The sequence below is a fragment of the Oncorhynchus mykiss genome, chromosome 4 (assembly GCF_057628025.1).
Source record: "Oncorhynchus mykiss isolate SJ-2025 chromosome 4, ASM5762802v1, whole genome shotgun sequence".
NCBI classification, from domain to species: domain Eukaryota; kingdom Metazoa; phylum Chordata; class Actinopteri; order Salmoniformes; family Salmonidae; genus Oncorhynchus; species Oncorhynchus mykiss.
The window spans coordinates 31,279,728-31,301,091 of record NC_143025.1 but is presented as its reverse complement, the minus strand read 5'-3'; the positions used below and the strand labels follow the sequence as shown (position 1 = coordinate 31,301,091).

The 21,364-nt window shown below is 41.8% G+C and overlaps 1 protein-coding gene and 1 pseudogene across 2 annotated transcripts in view; both read left to right on the top strand.

Moving 5' to 3' along the window:
• Positions 1-13,846, top strand: part of LOC149983982 (general transcription factor II-I repeat domain-containing protein 2-like) — a 30,600-nt pseudogene extending 16,754 nt beyond the window's left edge.
• Positions 1-21,364, top strand: part of LOC110521692 (carboxyl-terminal PDZ ligand of neuronal nitric oxide synthase protein) — a 235,352-nt gene that overhangs the window by 54,247 nt on the left and 159,741 nt on the right. The gene's annotated exons all lie outside the window — the stretch shown is intronic.

Here is a 21,364-nt window from a genome sequence, read left to right as displayed (position 1 = left end):
GGATGTCCTTTTGCTCACCTGACCTAGAATTCATTGCAATCAAATGTCGACCGCATTATCTACCAAGAGAATTCTCTTTGATTATAAACATAACCGTATATATCCCCCCCAAGCAGACACATCGATGGCCCTGAATTAACTTGATTGGAGTCTATGTAAACTGGAAACCACATATCCTGAGGCTGCATTCATTGTAGCTGGGGATTTTAACAAGGCTAATCTGAAAACAAGACTCCCTAAATTTTCTCAGCATATCGAATGTGCTACCTGGGTGGAGAAAATCCTGCACCGTTGTTACTCTAACTTCCGCGACGCATACAAAGCCCTGCCCTGCCCTGCTTTCGGAAAATCTGACCACAACTCCATTTTGTTGCTCCCAGGCTATAGACAGAGACTAAAACAGGAAACGAGCATGCTCAGGTCTGTTTAATGCTGGTCCGACCAATCTGATTCCACGCTTCAAGATTGCTTTGATCACGTCGACTGGGATATGTTCCGCATAGTGTCAAACAACAACATTGATGAATACGCTGATTCGGTGAGCGAGTTTATTAGCAAGTGCATTGGTGATGTTGTACCCACAGCAACTATTAAAACTTTCCCCAACCAGAAACCGTGGATTGATGACAGCATTCGTGCAAAACTGAAAGTGCGAACCACTGCTTTTAATCAGGGCAAGGCGACCGGTAACATGACTGAATATAAACAGTGTAGCTATTCCCTCCGCAAGGCAAACAAACAAGCTAAGTGTCAGTATAGAGACGAAGTAGAGTCGCATTCAATTCGCAGACAAACTAAATAACTTCTTTGCTCGCTTTGAGGTCAATACAGTGCCAACAACACGGCCCGCTACTAAAACCTGCGGGCTCTCCTTCCCCTCAGCCAACGTGAGCAAAGCATTTAAACGTGTTAACCCTCGCAAGGCTGCAGGCCGGCGCCCAGACGGCATCCCTAGCCGTGTCCTCAGAGTGTGCGCAGACCAGCTGGCTGGTGTGTTTACGGACATATTCAATCAATCCTTATCCCAGTCTGCTGTTCCCACATGCTCCAAGAGGGCCACCATTGTTCCAGTTCCCAAGAAAGCTAAGGTAACTGAGCTAAATGACTATCGCCCCGTAGCACTCACCTCCGTCTTCATGAAGTTCTTTGGGAGACTAGTCAAGGATCATATCACCTCCACCCTACCTGACACCCTAGACCCACTCCAATTTTCTTACCACCCCAATAGGTCCACAGACGACGCAATCACAATCACACTGCCCTAACCCACCTGGACAAGAGCAATACCTATGTAAGAATGCTGTTCATTAACTACAGCTCAGCATTTAACACCATTGTACCCTCCAAACTCGTCATTAAGATCCTGGGTCTCCACCCCGCCCTGTGCAACTGGTTTCTGGACTTCCTGACAGGCCGCCCCCAGGTGGAAAGGGTAGGAAACAACATCTCCACCCGGCTGATACTTAACACTGGGGCCCCACGAGGGGTTCGTTCTCAGCCTTCTCCTGTACTCCCTGTTCACCCATGACAGCGTGGCCATGCATGCCTCCAATTCAATCATTAAGTTTGCAGATTACACTACACTGGTAGGCTTGATTACCAACAACGATGAGACGGCCTAAAGGGAGGAGGTGAGGGCCCTCGGAGTGTGGTGTCAGGAAAATAACCTCACACTCAACGTCAACAAAATATAGGAGATGATCGTGGACTTTAGGAAACAGCAGAGGGTGCACCCTCCTATCCACATCGACGGGACAGTAGTGGAGAAGGTGGAAAGTTTTAAGTTCCTCTCCGTACACATCACGGACAAACTAAAATGGTCCACCAACACAGACAGCGTGGTGAAGAAGGCGCAGCAGCACCTCTTTAACCTCAGGAGGCTGAAGAAATTTGGCTTGTCACCAAAAACACTCAAACTTTTACAGATGCACAATCGAGAGCATCCTGTCGGGCTGTATCACCACCTGGTATGGCAACTGCTCGACCCACAACCGTAAGGTTCTCCAGAGGGTAGTGAGGTCTGCACAACTCATCACCGGGGGCAAACTACCTGCTCTCCAGGACACTTACACCACCTGATGTCACAGGAAGGCCAAAAAGATCATCAAGGACAACAACCACCCGAGCCACTGCCTGTTCACCTCGCTATCATCCTGAAGGTGAGGTCAGTACAGGTGCATCAAAGCTAGGACTGAGAGACTGAAAAACAGCTTTTATCTCATCAGACTTTAAACAGCCATCACTAATATTGAGTGGCTGCTGCCAACATACTGACTCAATCTTTAGCCACTTTAATAATTCAAAATTGGATGTTATAAATGTATCACTAGTCACTTTAAACTATGCCACTTTATATAATGTTTACATACCCTACTCATCTCAAATGTTTATACTGTACTCTATACCCTCTTCCGCACCTTGACAATGCCGTTCGGCCATCGCTCATCCATATATATTTTTATGTACATATTCTTACTCATTCCTTTACATTGTGTGAATAAGGTGGTTGTTGTGAAATTACTTGTTAGATATTACTGCATGGTCGGCACTAGAAGCACAAGCATTAACATGTGTATGTGACAAATACAATTTGATTTGATTTGAGTTTGCCGTCCAGGACCATTAGTCACCTCTTATAGGAAGGGTTTAACGGGGCAGCTCACACAATGGTGTGAAACTGGCACCGATTGTCACGACTTTCGCCGAAGTTGGCTCCCCTGCCTGTTCGGGCGGTGCTCGGCGGTCGTCGTCACCGGCCTACTAGCCGCCACCGATCCCTTTTCCTTTTTCTGTTTGTTTTGTCTTATTAGTTGCACCTGTGTCTAATTGTGTTTTCCTGATGTGCTTCCTTATTTAAGGCTAGTAAACCCGCCCTTGTTTTGTGCGGGATTGATTTTGTGTTACGTGTTGTTCGTGCTCCAGACCGTATACCCTGTGTTTTGGGTTGGTCAGTATTACCCTGTGTTTTGGGCATTGTATTACAATGTGTTTGGGGCATTGTATTTTGGTGCCATATTAAAGTGCACTTTTCCCTTTGGAACTCTCTGCTCTCTGCGCCTGATTCTTACCTCACACACCCAGTCCCTCGTGACACCGATACTGAAACACATTAACCATTTTAGTACAGTGTCAAAGTCCAACAGCCCCTTATTCCTTCCGGAGTCGCTGCAGATCCGACTTTTCTGGACCTCTCTTCCTAATGGCCAAAGGTCCCAATGCTTCTGCGCATGTGCGGAATTCTCTACGCACAGTCTCTGTTCTACTCGTAGAGAACAGGCTACTCTGGCGAATGTTGCTCGTTTAATGAAGTCAGATCAAAGCTGAATCAACGTCTGCAAGATGACATGATGATAGTATTGTACATAACAGAACCGAATAAAATAGCATAGTATAACATTATTGTAAGACAAAAAATACGACCTCATTTTTGTGCAAATGGGCGCATTTTCCTCTCATGCAGCCACAACTCAACAGCGTGCCTCTAGGCAAAACATGTGCTTTGATTTAAACAAAACACAGGTAGGTTACAGTTTTGTTCACACCATCTGTTCTAAATCCGTTCACTATAGCCAACATAATAAAAAAAACAACACTGTACAGAAGATCTAAATGTATATTCCCATGAAACTGATTGTGATCAAGTGGTTGGCATGCAGATGCTGCATGGACGTTTCACTGGTAAAACGTAAAGAATTATCCACGATTGACAGTGAGCAATGTGAAGGGAGGATGACCACAAAAACGTGTGCGTACTGCAAAGTAGAGGTAAAGAAACATGAGCAAAACATGATACAGATCTTTCCCAGGGGGGCGGGACGGGGGCGGAACGGGATAGTTACCAACTGATCTGCAGCCTCTGCCTGTTCCTTTATTTCCTTTCCCTTCTCCACTCCCAATCCCCATTGTTCATGCAGTAATGGATCATGGATTGGCAGTAGCAGTAGAGTCGACAACAGTAGTCAAGCACAGAAAGAGGAGGGAGTACGTGTGTATGTGTGTGTATTCGATCATTGTGGTGTTGGGTGGAGGGAAGCTTAGGCCTATCGTATTGCTCCACCAGTAACATGGTATTCCCATTAAACTGTGACTGTTATCCACCACAATGAAATCGGGGAAGGGAATGTGGATTAGTCTCTGTCCATCCATCTGTTCGTTTGTATTTTAGTCACCCGTGATATTTTAGAAAGCACTGGCCTGATTTTGACTAAACTTGAGTGAAGGATGTGTCGTGCCATAGCGAACCTGCATTTATGGTTGAAGTCTGAAGCTTACATACACCTTAGCCAAATACGTTTAAACTCAGTTTTTCACAATTCCTGACATTTAATCCTTGTAAAAATTCCCTGTCTGATCTGGCATACTCACTAACCACAAATGCTTCGTTTGTAAATTATGTCTGACTGTTGAAGTGGGCCCCTGGCTATCCGTAAATGAAAAAACAAGAAAATTGTGCCGTCTGGGTTGCTTAATATAAGGAATCTGAAATTATTTATACTTTTACTTTTACTTTTGATACTTAAGTACAGTATATTTAAAACAAAATCATGTTTGACTTTCACTTACTGTTAAAGTCGGAAGTTTACAAACACCTTAGCCAAATACATTTAAACTCAGTTTTTCACAATTCATGACATTTAATCCTAGCCAGAATTCCCTGTTTTAGGTCAATTGGGATCACCACTTTATTTTAAGAATGTGAAATGTCAGAATATTAGTAGAGAGAAAGATTTATTTCAGGTTTTATTTCTTTCATCACATTCCCAGGGGGTCAGAAGTTTACATACACTCAATTAGTATTTGGTAGCATTGCCTTTAAATTGTTTGACTTTGGTCAAACGTTTCAGGTAGCCTTCCACAAGCTTCCCACAATAAGTTGGGTAAATTTTGGCCCATTCCTCCTGACAGAGCTGGTGTAACTGAGTCAGGTTGGTAGGCTTCCTTGCTCGCACACACTTGTTCAGTTCTGCCCACAAATGTTCTATAGGATTGAGGTCAGGGCTTTGTGATTGCCACTCCAATACCTTGACTTTGTTGTCCTTAAGCCATTTTGTCACAACTTTGGAAGTATGCTTGGGTTCATTGTTCATTTGGAAGACCTATTTAAGACCAAGCTTTCACTTCCTGACTGATGTCTTGAGATGTTGCTTCAATATATCCACATAATTTCCTACCTCATGATACCATCTATTTTGTGAAGTGCACCAGTCCCTCCTGCAACAAAGCACCCTAAAACATGATGCTGCCACCCCCTTGCTTCACGGTTGGGATGGTGTTCTTCGGCTTGCAAGCCTCCCCCCTTTTCCTCCAAACATAACGATGGTCATTATGGCCAAACAGTTCTATCTTGGTTTCATCAGACCAGAGGACATTTCTCCAAAAAGTATGATCTATGTCCCCATGTGCAGTTGCAAACCGTAGTCTGGCTTTTTTATGGCATTGGCTTCTTCCTTGCTGAGCGGCCTTTCAGGTTATGTCAATATAGGACTCGTTTTACTGTGGATATAGATACTTTTGTACCTGTTTCCTCCAGCATCTTCACAAGGTCCTTTGCTGTTGTTTTGGGATTGAGTTGCACTTTTCACACCAAACTACATTCATCTCTAGGAGACAGAACGCGTTTTCTTCCTTCGCGGTATGACGGCTGCGTGGTCCCACACTTGCGACTGCGTGGTCCCGTACTTGTGGCTGCGTGGTGTTTATACTTGCGTACTATTGTTTGTACAGATGAACGTAGTACCTTCAGGCATTTGGAAATTGCTCCCAAGGATGAACCAGACTTGTGGAGGCCAACAATTTTTCTTCTGAGGTCTTGGCTGATTTCTTTTGATTTTACATGATGTCAAGCAAAGAGTCACTGAGTTTGTAGGTAGGCCTTGAAGTACATCCACAGGTACACCTCCAATTGACTCAAATTATGTCAATTAGCCTATCAGAAGCTTCTAAAGCCATGACATCGTTTTCTGGAATTTTCCAAGCTGTTTAAAGGCACAGTCAACTAAGTGTATGTAAACATCTACCACTGGAATTATGATACAGTGAATTATCTGTCTGTAAACAATTGTTTGAAAAATGACTTGTGTCATGCACAAAGTAGATGTCCTATCCGACTTGCCAAAACTATAGTTTGTTAAGAAATTTGTGGAGTGGTTGGAAAATGAGTTTTATTGGACTCCAACATAAGTGTACGTAAACTTCCAACTTAAACTGTACAAGATTACACAAAGGCGGGAGCTATAGTAATGAACTGAAATTTGTGAGTCACACCAGAGAGGAAGAGGCGAAGCGAGAGGGATAACTGGGACCAAATCTGCCTTCTCCAGCAGGTGGCTTTTTTATTTGAATGTTTTTGCTCAGCCAGCCAGGAGTTTTTGTATGAGAGTGTGGCATTTGGATTAAAAGATGTAAAGGCTTATTTGCTACGTGTGGCTTATTTGATTGAATATACATTTCGTAGTGCTTAGGTTGTTACGAGTGTACTGATAAGTAAGACACGTGACATCCCGGTAACTTGCCCTCTCATTGGCTAGATTGGTCCCACTTGAATGGTCCCACCTAGAATGGTCTCCTCCCGACTGCCTTCTAGTATGAGTCCTAGTCTCTTTAGCTAACATTCCATTCCTTGCCACCCCGGATTTACAGCTGGGGTTTTCTTAGGTTGTTGGAAATAACATTCATAGAATTCAAATTTATAACAAAGTCAATAACAAACATTTCGCTATTAGCTAGGCAAGTTGTATTTTGAGGCTTAAAATCAAAACTAAGATTGCAGTATTTAGTTTGAGAATTTAGACATGAGCTAGCAACTTTTGACAAACTGGTTTCATCTGGACAAACAAAAAAACGTTGCTTAGCAATGTTGATATTTGAAGATGGCAGAAAGGCCAGTCTCTTTGGCACATGACATGGAGTACAGGAAGTAGATTAGCTAAAGAGACTGGTACCCAGGTGTTGTGACGTTGTATTGATCAATGTTACCACTGCTGTTCATCGAATGATTAACTGTTTATAATTACGTTATTATTGACTCAGTAACCTGGGGCACCATGGGAAAGTTTGGTTTTATTGAGTCTCTATTTCCCAAATGAACTCAAAGAATATCAGAATATCGATTTTACAGCAGTCGCTAATTAATTATTTTCCTCTACAGTCTCATCCTGTATGGGGCGGCAGGTTGCCTAGTGGGTAGAGCATTGAACTAGTAACCGAGAGGTTACAAGATCGAATCCCCGAGCTGACAAGGTAAAAATCTGTCGTTCTGCCCCCTGAATGCTGTTCCTAGGCCGTCATTGAAAATAAGAATTTGTTCTTAACTGACTTGCCTAGTTAAATAAAGGTAAAAAAATATATAAATAAATCCTGAATGTTGCATAATCTGGGAATATGCATAAACCCGAGTCCCACTAAATAAGTCCGTACCACACCAATTGAGTTGATTATTTATTTACTAACAAACTAAAACGATAATATAAGATGTGCATACTGTACACAATATGACACATTTTGCACAAAATGGGGATTTAAAAAGAGAGAAAAGCACACTTGGGTACATTTGTAAACTGTGCTTAGTTTAGCCCTAACCTTGCCCCGAACTGCCGCGCTTAAGGGTCAGAATATAATGACGTAATTACGTGTCGAAGGTCTCCGACGGGGTATTTCCTCGTGGACTGAGTTCCTCCTTTTCCTCTGATAGCAGCACCTCTGTTGTTACTGGGTGTAACTCTCTGATTGTCCACACGATGTGAGTGTCCTTTCTCTTAGTGGTCTGTTTCCTCGCCCTTGTTCTGAAAGGGGATCTTCTGAGTATGGTCAGCCGTGTAGCCCAGGGCTCCAGCATAGGAATGAAAGCAGTGTAGACACACGATTCCTTGGAGAGTGGTAACCAGGTGGTCCTGCTTGAGTTCACCTTCTTAGACACAGCTACTCATCCATAGCATAGATTGTTAAAAGGTTCCTTTGTCTTCTTCGACCTCGTGTTGCGTTTTGGGTTTGCGCCTACCTTGGACCTTGGCTGCAGCTCGTGGTCACCTAGTCTGATATGTTAATTCTTAACTCACATGTTTTATACCCTCGGGTCAGAAAGGGGCGTTTCCGTCCAAGTTCTCTGGGCATCGCTAGTTATGAGGCAAGGTCTTGATTTTACACAGATCCAATTTAGACAACTAACTTCACATTTCATCTTTACAAAAACATTCTCTTTGATCAGGACATTTTCCACACAACGTACAGTATGCAAATATCAGGTACATATTGTGAAAACTCTTCAAGTTACAATGTTTTCGTTATAACGCCGCCTATAAATCTTTTATAACATAACAAAAACGACATTCCTTTTCATGTTCCATCTATCTACCACCATTTTGGCATTACGAAACATATTGTCCCAAAGTCCATTTATTGAATGTTACAGTTCTGAGGTAGGTTCTCCATAGGCCCATCATACATTCCATTCCTCAGTGAGAGGACAAAGGGATTTTTCTGCTGCCTTGAGATTTACAATGGGCGTGAGGTGTCATAAAACCCCTCACCTCCATTCCTGACAATCTCTCCCCCTCTGGTGGGTGTGAGAGAGGACTCTGTATGAGTGTGGTCCCCGGTAACCTGACCCGAACAGGTCAGTCATGACACAGGCTAACATCCTTCCATTTTTTAAGATTTAGTTTGAATTTTGTTAGTCACACATGATATCCCAACTGGTCCAAGGGGGAGTGCTGGATAATTTGTGGGGGATGGCATGTATACTGTTGCCTTGTTCTCGAATAGAAGGGGATGGACCTGTGACCGGTGATTCCGTGGAACCCCCAGCATGATTATTGCCCTCATCTCTCTCTGTTTGCCATACACTACTCGCTACGATAGCTCTGTTTATACACATAATTATTCACACTTTCACTGGTGACACTGAGAATGCTGATCGCCTCTCCGCTAACCAGAGTGAGAACATTCTCTCTGGTTGGATATGACCAAGGAATTAGAATCAATTGGGAAGTGGGCTGGCGGCCATGTTGGTTGTACCATTTGGAAAGTTGAATGAACTTGTTCTCTTCTCTCCTGAGAGTGAAGCATTGCTAATGTCCTTCATAGAAACTAGAGTTGTCGTTTTCAGCCCGAATCTGACAGTTCTCAGGCTAAACTTTTTTTTAAATACTTTTCGGGATGGAAAAATGTTTTCAGTGTGAACTTAAATGACTAAAACCAGATTGAAAAAATATAGAAAACATAATGGACATATATTTTTAAATAAGATTTGAGAACCAACAATCACCAAAATAAAATCTAGACAGTCATGGAATTCCAAAAATGATGCATTCAGGAGTATCCCCACAGATTTTCTTATCATGTTTGATCAAATGAACACAGATTTAGCCATGGCAAAATGTGTAGAATTGTAGGAAATTAGCATTAAAACAGCTAAATGTGCTCTCCCCTGCCAGGATGGGTGCATCTAAAATATTATTGTCCAGGGCCCGGGCTGAATTCAGCCGCTCCCATTGCCACACCCCTGATCCACCAACCACCTAAGCCACTTTTTAATGCAGAAAAAACTCTGGATTGATTGAGATATATTGAAGTAAATTATGTTAAGACAGCTCAATGGTGGATATATTATATACATCTACTATAGCCTATACAAGAGTCAAGAGCAAAACAATGCTAAATATGCATGCTAAATATTTCTGATCAGTGATAAATGAGCTACCACCTCCACTTATCAGTCCAGCCAAAGATCAATTAACCAAATATACAGACAGAGATTCAGTGAAACAAAACCACATTGATTGATTTTCAGACAATTCACAGGCTTTTGGTTGGGAGTAGGTTACTACGCAATTGAATAGAAAAATCTACTTGTTAAGCTTCATAACATGCTACGTAAATGTTCTGATCAGTGCTAATATATGATCAAACTAGAATAAAGATGATAAAAAAGGAAAATACAGAACCAGTCAAAAGTTTGGACACCTACTCATTCAAGGGGTTTTCTTTTCTACATTGTAGAATAATAGTGAAGACATCAAAACTTTGAAATAACATATGGAATCATGTAGTAACCAAAAAAGTGTTAAACAAATCAAAATATATTTTATATTTTAGATTCTTCAAAGTAGCCACCCTTTGCCTTGATGACAGCTTTGCACACTCTTGGAATTCTCTCTCCCAGCTTCACCTGGAATACTTTTCCAACAGTCTTGAAGGAGTTCCCACATATGCTGAGCACTTGTTCGCTGCTTTTCCTTCACTCTGCGGTCCAACTCATCCCAAACCATCTCAATTGGGTTGAGGTCAGGTGATTGTGGAGGCCAGGTCATCTTATGCAGCACTTCATCACTCTCCTTCTTGGTAAAATAGCCCTTACACAGCCTGGAGGTGTGTTGGGTCATTATCCTGTTGAAAAATAAATGATAGTCCGACTAAGCGCAAATCGGAGGGGATGGTGTATCGCTGCAGAATGCTGTGGAAGCCATGCTGGTTGAGTGTGCCTTGAATTCTAAATAAATCACAATAAATCACAAACAGTGGCACCAGCAAAGCACCCCCACATCATCCTACCTCCTCCATGCTTCACGGTGGGAACCACACATTCAGAGATAATGCGTTCACCTCCTCTGCGTCACACAAAGACACAGCGTTTGGAAACAAAAATCTCACATCACACCAAAGGACAGATTTCCACTGGTCACATGTCCATTGCTTGTGTTTCTTGGCCCAAGCAAGTCTCTTCTTATTATTGGTGTCCTTTAATAGTGGTTTCTTTGCAGCAATTCGACCATGAAGGCATGATTCACATAGTCTCATCTGAACAGTTGATGTTGAGATGTGTCTGTTACTTAAACTCTGTGAAGCATTTATTTGGGCTGCAATTAAGAAGGAAAGAAATTTGACAAATTAACTTTTAACAAGGCACACCTGTTAATTGAAATGCATTCCAGGTGACTACCTCATGAAGCTGGTTGAGAGAATGACAAAGCTGTCATCAAGGCAAAGGGTGGCTACTTTGAATAAATATATTTTGATTTGTTTAACACTTTTTTGGTTACTACATAATTCCATATGTGTTATTTCATAGTTTTGATGTCTTCACTATTATTCTACAATGTAGAAAATAGTAAAAATAAAGAATAACCCTTGCATGATTAGGTGTTCTAAAACTTTTGACCGGTAGTGTATGTAAATTAGATATTTCTGTATTTCAAAAAAATTGAAAAACATGTTTTCACTTTGTCATTATGGGGTATTGTGTGTAGATGTGTGAGACAAAATATATATAATCAATTTTGAATTCAGGCTGTAACACAACAACATGTGGAATAAGTCAAAGGGTATGAATACTTTTTGAAGGCAATGTACATTTGCCTGTCTTTACAGCCAACTCTGTTGAAAGTTTGATGTTGCCCCTAGATGCTGATCTAAGGTACATTTTGAGGTTATGCTCCTTATACCACAGCATTATTGAATACTCATTTTTGGTTGGCTTAAATGGCATTCATCCCCTACTTACCTGTTTTGGGTAAGCTGATCCTAGATCTCTGCAAATGACCAACGTCTACCCAGTGCTAAATCAGCCAGCTGATAATCAGGTTGGCGCCATGCATCTTGGGACTCTGTACTATAGATCAGAGGTGCACAATTGGGGGACCTCTGTCCGGGTCCGGACCGATTGAAGGTTCTATCTGGACCTTGGCACATTTCTCATAAATAATTGTTAAATTAAATACTGATGAAACAACCCTTTTTTTCGATGTACACATACTGGGAAGGTCCCAGACAGCGCCCCATACTACTGTGTGTTGTCCAATCACGTGTGTTATTTAAATCACTTCACGAAACTCAAAGCGAATGTTTACAATGCATGTTAGGCTCTAATAAAAAGTGCCAATGTGAAGCACCACTACAAGACAAAGCAAACATATCCACAGCAGTCTGAGGTGAAAAAAATGAACAAACTCAAAGCCCAGTACGATCGGTCCACCAGAGTCTTCTCCAATGCGTTCACTGTCCAACAACATGCAAACGAATGTTCACTAAAATTAGCTTGGATTTTCGGTCAACACCAAAAGCCATTTACTGACAGGGAAGTGGTGATGTAGTGCATGAATGCTGTTGCTGAAACTTTACTTGACGGTAAACAAAAAGACGAGCTGTGTGAAAAGATCAAGCAAATCCCAATGTCACGTACAACAACAGCAAGAAAGAGTGACATACTAACAGAGGATGTTTTAACACAGCTTGATGAAGCTATTCGGAGTGCACCATGCAGAGCATTAGCTGTTGATGAACCTACTGATGTGAGTGATACTGCCCAGCTTCTAGTTTATGTTAAATTTTACCACACAGAGAAGAAGGAATTCTGTGAAGACCTGTTAGGTGTAACACCACTTGAGACACATACAAGAAGAAAGGACATACACATGGCCATAAAGGAGATGCTGAGAAGAGGGGATAGATCTAAAAACAAGTGGTCTCTATCACCTCAGACTGCCATGATAGGAAGAGAGAGAGAGGAGCTGTGGCACAGCCTGATCTCACAGTTTACCACTGCATCATTCATCAGTCTGTCCTGTGCGCCAATCTGTCAGAGTATGCTGAAGTGATGAATACAATGATGAGACTCATCAACTTCCTCAGGGCATCCTCATCTCATCAACATCGCCTGCTGAGAGAATTCCTGAATGAAGTTGAGGCAAATGCAAATGACCTACTGCTGCACAACAACATAAGATGGCTCAGTAAAGGCAAGGCGTTGGAACGCTTTGGGTCCATTCGAAAGGAAATAACAGCTTTCCTAGTACAGCTCAAGAGTCAGAAGGCAAGACGAGAGCAAAATGGATATTGTTGCTTTTTTTGTAGACATGACACCTTAATGAGCTCAAAGTGAAACTACAGGGCAAGAACAATTCAGTTTGTGATTTGATGACATCTGTCCGCTCCTTCCAGAGGAAACTGGAAGTGTTCAAGGAAGATCTTCAAGGAGACTGTGCACACTTCCCAAAAGTGCAGGAACAGATTCAGGGTGAGAGAGATGTTTCTCTTCATGTTGACTTCATAGATAAGCTGATTGGAAACTTCAGAAATCGCTTTGACAGCTTCAGCCTTGGACAACAGCTCCTTCTAATTGAGAATCCATTAGTCATCACAGATGTCAGGGGATTTTCAAAGGAGGTGACACAGACCTTCAAGTGGGCACATGCTGGATCTCTACAGATAGAACTGATTGATCTGCAAGCAAATGTTGCACTAAGAGAGCACTTTCAGCACTGTCTGAGACTGTTTTCCCTGGTCTAACCAAAGTAGCACTACACACCTTGACCATGTTTGGCTCCACATACAGTTGTCAGTCTTCTATCTCCACTATGAACATCATTACAAATAAGTATCATTATAGACTCACCAATGAGCACCTACATATGTGCATGACAATGGCACTGACTCCATTCCAGCCAAGGTTCAAATTACTGGCAGCGCAAGCAAAAGCCCATTTCTCTCACTAAAGAAGAGAGATGGACAAGTGAAGTGGGAGAGAGTAGGAGAGATAAATATTAAACATGTGGTTTGTTATTTGTTCAAAAATCAAAGCACTTTTTACAGAAACAGGCACTTTTGTAATTTTTTTGTGAAGCTACAGTCTTGTTTTGCTTGAAATGAGAACATTTATTTATGATTATATTTATTTTACTGTGTCTGCATTGAAAATGTGCAATAAATATTGTTGAAATGTTTTTGAAATGTAGTACTTTATTAGGTATACATATACAAAAACTACATATGCCCCCAAATCATAGCGCGCATTAGACATTTTAATGGTTTGGACCTTTGGGGGGAGAACATGTTAGTCACTAGACCTCTTTCAATTCTAATTGTGCACCCCTGCTATAGATCTATTAATCCAGTCGCTTTGATCTGGCTTCCTCTTCTCCTGCCTGCCAGTTCTTTGAAACTCCTTTCAGAGGATTACAACTGGATAATTATTTCACAGCAAAGCCAGTCAGTGGAGTGAAGTTACTAGCTCAGATAAAAGTGTAATCTATTGTGTCTCTTCAGAATTAGGGCCTCAGTAGAGTGCCTGCTTTCATCCTATTTTACAGAATCCGAATCAGTGCTTTCAGAATCCCCAGGCTATAGATATGGATAGAACTGCATGAAAAGATACCAAGTTCATCCAAGGATCTCCAATATTGCAGTTGTACAGTCATGACTATGAAATGGATGCACAATTGTTCAACATGGTTTGAATTAGGGGCTGGCTGACACTTAGTGAGAAGCACTATTATAAACGCAAGGTATAGTCATCTTCATCATCAATGTCCCTTTGTCCAGCATTTCCCTCAGTTATGAACTGTATAATGATGTATTGTGGCCAGTGTTGTTGTTGCATAATACAGTCAGTACATTTGATACTGTGTCCCGTTGTGGTCCACCAGCTGGGTAATGACATGGCTGGGCTATAACATGTCTAGTCAGGCACTCCAAACAATTCACCATCAACCCATTTAGCTACACACAACATGATGGAATCTCACAATTATTATACAGTGCTATAATTGGATGATGACAACAGTGTTTAATCATGCTCTGTGCCCAGCGAAATACTGGCTGTTTTAACCTAGCTCCGTGGTCAGAGCACATAATGGCTGCAGTTAAAGAAGCATATCTGACGGACTGAGAGCTCTAGTATTTGAAGGTGTTGATTGAAGGTGATGGTACGTCAGAGTGGATCAAAAGTGAGGAATGTACAGACATAAGCTACAAAAGAGCTCTCTCTCTCTCTCTCTCTCACACACACACACACACACACACACACACACACCATCTATCTCTATCTCTCTGGCTTGCTCTCTCTCCATTGTAGAAGGGCTGTGAAACAAGGGTGCATCACTCACAGAGACGTGTTTAGAACTGTGTTGAACTACACTCACGTATAGATAAAGATGAACAGAACTGTTAGTAGAACTACAGAGCAGAACATGAACATCTCTCGCCCACAGAGGTAGATAAGAGGAATAAAGCAGAGCTGGTGTCTGAGAAGACCAAGTTAGACCTGGGTGCTTCTCTTTTACCACGGCCAGGGGTAAAAGAGAGGTGTATTGTATGAGTGGAGTTTATTGAAGTAACAACACTAAAAGGGTTGTGGTGTCCAGTAATTAGTCAGTGTGTGCTGCATATAAAGCGCTCAGACATCATATCAGTTTGGTGGTTATTCATGTATCCTTTGTGTAGAGTGTGTTAAGTAGACTAGGCCCAATGTTATTGTCGAGATGTCAGCCACTGAAATGTGTGCCACTGAAATGGTTTCCCCTCATGTTTTTGTATTCAGTTGTTGTGTTGGCCTGAATACCGCCCATCTGGCCTGTGTGCCTTGTTACATGGATTGCTAAATGCATTTCTCCTCTCACTGTAATGGCTGGAAGAGGCTGTCCTCTGAGACAATCAGCCTGCAGTTACCTCTACATGGGCCTAAATGAAATCCAATAAGAGGAATGGTGATATGAAGAGACCATGCAGCATGGGATCTATCCTCTCAGGAATTGGTGTGTGTGTGTGTGTGTGTGTGTGTGTGTGTGTGTGTGTGTGTGTGTGTGTGTGTGTGTGTGTGTGTGTGTGTGTGTGTGTGTGTGTGTGTGTGTGTGCGTGCAAGTCCCGTTCTTACAGGGTCAGAAAACCAATTTACAGGGTAAGAAAACAAATTTGTCAGTTTGTAAATTGGGTCAACTATCCCTTTAACATGGGGCTGGGACTCTTTATAAAAATAATCACCTAATAGATGGGTTAGCTGACAACGTCACAAAAACGATGCGCACGCTTCAATTGGTCCGTGAGTTGTTGTGATTCTAGATGGCCAGATAGCTACCAACATGTGCAAGCAACTGCCATGTAGGGAATCTTAAGTGACTTGTTTCAGCTTGTTTTATCTTGATACCATGTCTTGTTTTGAGGTGGTTTTGGCTAATTTCATGTCAATGCTAATATGGCAAAATTTCACTAGCTAACCAACAACTGTAACAATGTATTTGAGAGACAACAAGTGCTCATTGTGCAAATGTATTCATGTTTTCAATAAACATTCGAGACAAAATATAGTTTACATGTTGTCAACAATCTGAGCCAACACTGGTTGTTTTGCCCCAGAGTTGTGCACGTGTTGGTTTTGTTGCTAAACAACCAACCCATTTATAGCAGGAACCACACCATGGATGGACTTGAAGCCCATTGAAAACCCGTGGTTTGAATTGAAGAGGGTAGTCCATAAGCGCAGACAAAGGATATCAAGGATCTGGGGAAGGATTCTGTATGGAGGAATGGTGTAAGATCCCTCACTAAGTGTATTCAAATTCATAACACATTTTAGAAAAAGGCTCAGTGCTGTTACCCTCGCAGGTTATTAAAAACAGGTGTCAATTATTTTGACCCATACCTTACTTGTTAAGCAAGATATTACTTGTTAATCAAAATATTTTTCTCTGAGCAATTGTATTAGTATAAAGTAGAATTTCCCAGTTTGAGAACACAAGATGAACTCAGAATTTTAATTATTTATTTTATACAGTCATTTTTCCTCAGCTAAATTAAGGGTGTCAATAATTACGGATCCCACTGTAGCTCTTTCCACTACTAATGTGTAGCTAGCAGACAGATTGAAATGTGTCAGTCTCCTCTCCTTTAGAAAACAATATACTGTACGTAAGTGGCCTTAACTGAAATATCTGTTTTTTCCATCCTAGCCAATATTTATTCAGTTAAATTGTGTTGTATTGAGATGTGACTAAGCCTGTAGGATTTGGCACTGGACAGGACACCACTGGTAACTGTAATCTTCTTTATCTGTCACGCCGGCAGAGCAGAGGTTTCTCTCTTCTGTCCTATCTGTCAGACAGAAAGACAACATGTTCCACATTGTTCTCTACAAAACACACATTTGCTTGTCTCTCTTCTCTCCCTTAGTGGAAGTTATACAGAGTGTTTGTTGCCAACAACAGGCTCCAATAGACATTAATCTGTGCTGGAAGAAACTCACAGAGGACAAAATAGCCATATTTATGAGTGCTGGCCATCTGTAGTTGATATAGTTGGATCACTCCAGGCTTACAAAACCCAAAGACGCACATCTACCCTACGCTTTCCTGTTTAAACTTTCCACATTTTTCCAATCACAGCTGCCAGATTTTTCAATCACACTCGGGAACATCCCCCTCGCCTGTCACCCTTGTGATTCCCTGCTATTTTTCATATTATGCAAATTGAGATCAGAGTTTCCGAGAGGTTCATGCGAAGATGACAATGGAAACAGCAGGTTTGTTACCGGTGTGGCAAATCAGTGTAGGGTAACAGCTGGAGATACAGGAAGAGTATGGAGAGAGAGAGTGGCCTTGTCCAAAATCGGTCTTGCCTACTTTTAAGGACCCTTTTAGGTATAATATACAGTGCCTTCGGAAAGTGTTCAGACCCTTGACGTTTTCCACATTTTGTTACGTAACAACCTTATTCTAAAATGGATTAAATAACTAAAGATGCTCAGCAATCGACACACAATACCCCATAATGATGAAGCGAAAACTGTTTTTTAGATTTTTTTTGCAAATATAGTCAAAATGTTAAAAACGTATTTACATAAGTATTCAACGCCTTTGCTAAGAGTCTCAAAATTGAGCCCAGGTGCATCCTGTTTCCATTGATCATGATTGAGATGTTTCTACATCTTGATTGGAGTCCACCTGTGGTAAAGTCAATTGATTGGACATGATTTGGAAAGGCAGAATTTGATTTGGAAAGGCACCGGTCTATATAAGGTCCCACAGTTGACAGTCCATGTCAGAGCAAAAACCAAGTCATGAGGTCGAAGGAATTGTCCATAGAGCTGCAGCATTGAAGGTCCCCAAAAAATTCTGCAGCATTGAAGGTCCCCAAAAACACATTGGCGTCCATCATTCTTAAATGGAAGAAGTATGGAACCACAAAGACTCTTCCAAAGCTGGCCGTCCGGCCAAACTGAGCAATTGGGGGAGAAGGGCTTTAGTCAGGGAGGTGACCAAGAACCTGATGGTCATTCTGGCAGAGCTCTATAGTTCCTCTGTGGAGATGGGAGAAACTTCCAGACGGACGACCATCTCTGCAGCCCTCCACCAATCAGGCCTTTATGGTAGAGTGGCCAGACGGAAGCCACTCTTCTGTAAAAGGCACATGAGAGCCCACCTGGAGTTTGCCAAAAGGCACCTAAAGACTCTCAGACCATGAGAAACAAGATTCTCTGTTCTGATGAAACTAAGATTGAACTATTTGGCCTGAATGCCAAGCGTCAAGTCTGGAGGTAACCTGGCACCATCCCTACGGTGAAGCATAGTGGTGGCAGCATCATGCTATTGGGATGTTTTTCAGCGGCAGGGACTAGTCAGGATCGAGGCAAAGATGAACGGCACAAAGTACAGAGTGATCCTTGATGAAAACCTGCTCCGGAGCGTTCAGGGCCTCAGACTGAGGCAAAGGTTCACCTTCCAACATGACAACGACCCTAACCACACAGCCAAGACAATGCAGGAGTGGCTTCGGGACAAATCTATGAATGTCCTTGAGTTGCCCAGCCAGAGCCCGGGAACCCGATCGAACATCTCTGTAAAGACATGAAAATAGCTGTGCAGCAACGCTCCCATTCCAACCTGACAGAGCTTGAGAGGATCTGCAGAGAAGAATGGGTTAAACTCCCCAAATACAGCTGTGCCAAGCTTGTAGTGTCATACCCAAGAAGACTTAATGCTGTAGTTGCTGTCAGAAGTGCTTCAACAAAGTATTGAATAAAGGGTCTGAATACTTATGCAAATGTGATATTTCAGTTTTTATTTGTAATAAATGTGCAAACATTTCTAAACACCTGTTTTTGATTTGTCATTATGGGGTAGTGTGTGTAGTTTGCAGGACGAACAACAACAATTTAACACATGTTAGAATAAGGCTGTTATGTAACAACAAATGTGGAGGGCACCGGGGGTCTGAATACTTCTGAATACTTTCCAAAGGCACTGTATATATTTTGTATTATTGGCATACAATATTGAATTTGCCCTTTACCACTATAGCCCATAGAAATGCTTTGAACAACACATTCATAAGTGAAAGAAAAGACAGTCAAAAAATACATCAAAAGGAATAAGGTTTTGAAGTGTTTGGCCTATATCTAGGAGAGAAGAAAGCTCAGGAAATACATATACACTACCGTTCAAAAGTTTGGGGTCACTTAGAAATGTCCTTGTTTTTTTTAAAGAAAAGCACATTTTTTGTCCAGTAAAATAACATCAAATTGATCCGAAATACAGTGGAGATTTTGTTAATGTTGTAAAGGACTATTGTAGCTGGAAACTGCTGATTTTGAATGGAATATCTACATAGGCATACAGAGGCCCATTATCAGCAACCATCACTCCTGTGTTCCAATGGCACGTTGTGTTAGCTAATCCAAGTTTATCATTTTAAAAGGCTAATTGATTATTAGAAAACCCTTTTGTAATTATGTTAGCACAGCTGAAAACCGTTATGCTTATTAAAGAAGCAATACAAATGTCCTTCTTTAGACTAGTTGACTATCTGGAGCATCAGCATTTGTGGGTTTGATTACAGGCTCAAAATGGCCAGACACAAAGAACTTTCTTCAGAAACTCGTCAGTCTAATCTTGTTCTGAGAAATGAAGGCTATTCCATGCGAGAAATTGCCAAGAAACTGAAGATCTCTTACAATGCTGTGTACTACTTCCTTCACAGAACAGCGCAAACTGGCCCTAACCATAATAGAAAGAGGAGTGGGAGGCCTCGGTGCACAACTGAGGAAGAGGAAAAGTACATTAGAGTGTCTAGTTTGAGAAACAGACGCCTCAACTGGCAGCTTCATGAAATTGAACCCGCAAAACACCAGTCTCAACGTCATCAGTGAAGAGGCGACTCCGGGATGCTGGCCTTCTAGGCAGAGTTCCTCTGTTCAGTGTCTGTGTTCTTTTGCCCATCTTCATCTTTTATTTTTATTGGCCAGTCTGAGATATGGCTTTTTCTTTGCAACTCCACCTAGAAGGCCAGCATCCCGAAGTTGCCTCTTCACTGGGGCGGCAGGATAGCCTAGTGGTTAGAGTGTTGGACTAGTAACCGGAAGGTTGCAAGTTCAAACCCCCGAGCTGACAAGGTCTTTCTGTCGTTTTGCCCCTGAACAGGCAGTTAACCCACTGTTCCTAGGCCGTCATTGAAAATAAGAATTTGTTCTTAACTGACTTGCCTAGTTAAATAAAGGTAAAAAAAATAAAAATAAACTGTTGACGTTGAGACAGTGTTTTGTGGGTACTATTTCATGAAGCTGCCAGTCATATAAGTCATATTTCGCCGTTGGTTTTACACAAATAATTGTGCATTTTCAGTTATAAAACCTGCGATTATTTGTTTTTAATGAAAAAATATTGATGATAGGTGTACACAGGTTTCACAGATATTGGCTACTGGTTGCTACTTCCCACGCTGTTGCCAGACAGTAGTACTTGTCAAGCAGGAGCGATGTGCTCTGTGTCCCGGTGTTGTTTCCTTTCATGCCCTCCCCACTGATTAGTAGACTGTATGTATGTATCAAGGTGACATCAATATGAGTTATATATTTTTTTTATTTCTACTTAATATAAACATTAGCTACTGCCAGTGACATAACCGTGATGCCCAGTTGGAAGCACTTTAAATCGGCCGGCATGTCGATAGAACACCGGTGCATTGGTCGCATGCTTATCTTGTCGTGCTGCCCATTCAGTCACACCAAACGGTCTTGAGGGGCAACAAATCTGCCCAATTAGCTGATTCGCTTTCCATACAACCACTCCTTTCAACACACCCACTCGCCCATTCTCCGGTCGCCATATTGGGCTGCAGCTACCAATACTTGAGTCCAGTGGCTACACGACTCAGGCTAGTTCCCAGAGCAGCTAGCTCTCTACAATATCGTCACCAGACTCCATCTTCATCAACCATCTCCCTGACCACCTTCCTCTGATCAAGCCATGAACTGTCCTTCTCCATCTTCGGAGGATTCAAAGACTTGGCCTCTTTTGGTTGACCTGGCCAACTATATTTAGGCTACTCGGGACAATGTATTGCTTGTTGTTTTGCTTTTGATGCACTTTAAGATTGTTATAAATAGCGCTATAGAAATGAAATCTATTATTATTATACCAAAGATGGTTTATTTAGTTTAGTAGAGCTGAAAATCTTTGATGAAGGCCAAGCGGCCGACAAGTAATCTTCATTAAAAATAGTATTCTAGCAAGAGCAATGTGCTGGTTTCTTTTTTCTTTCAACTTATCTAATTGTAACCATACACCTGCAACAAGATAGCTCAGATGTGCGAGTGCACTTTTTT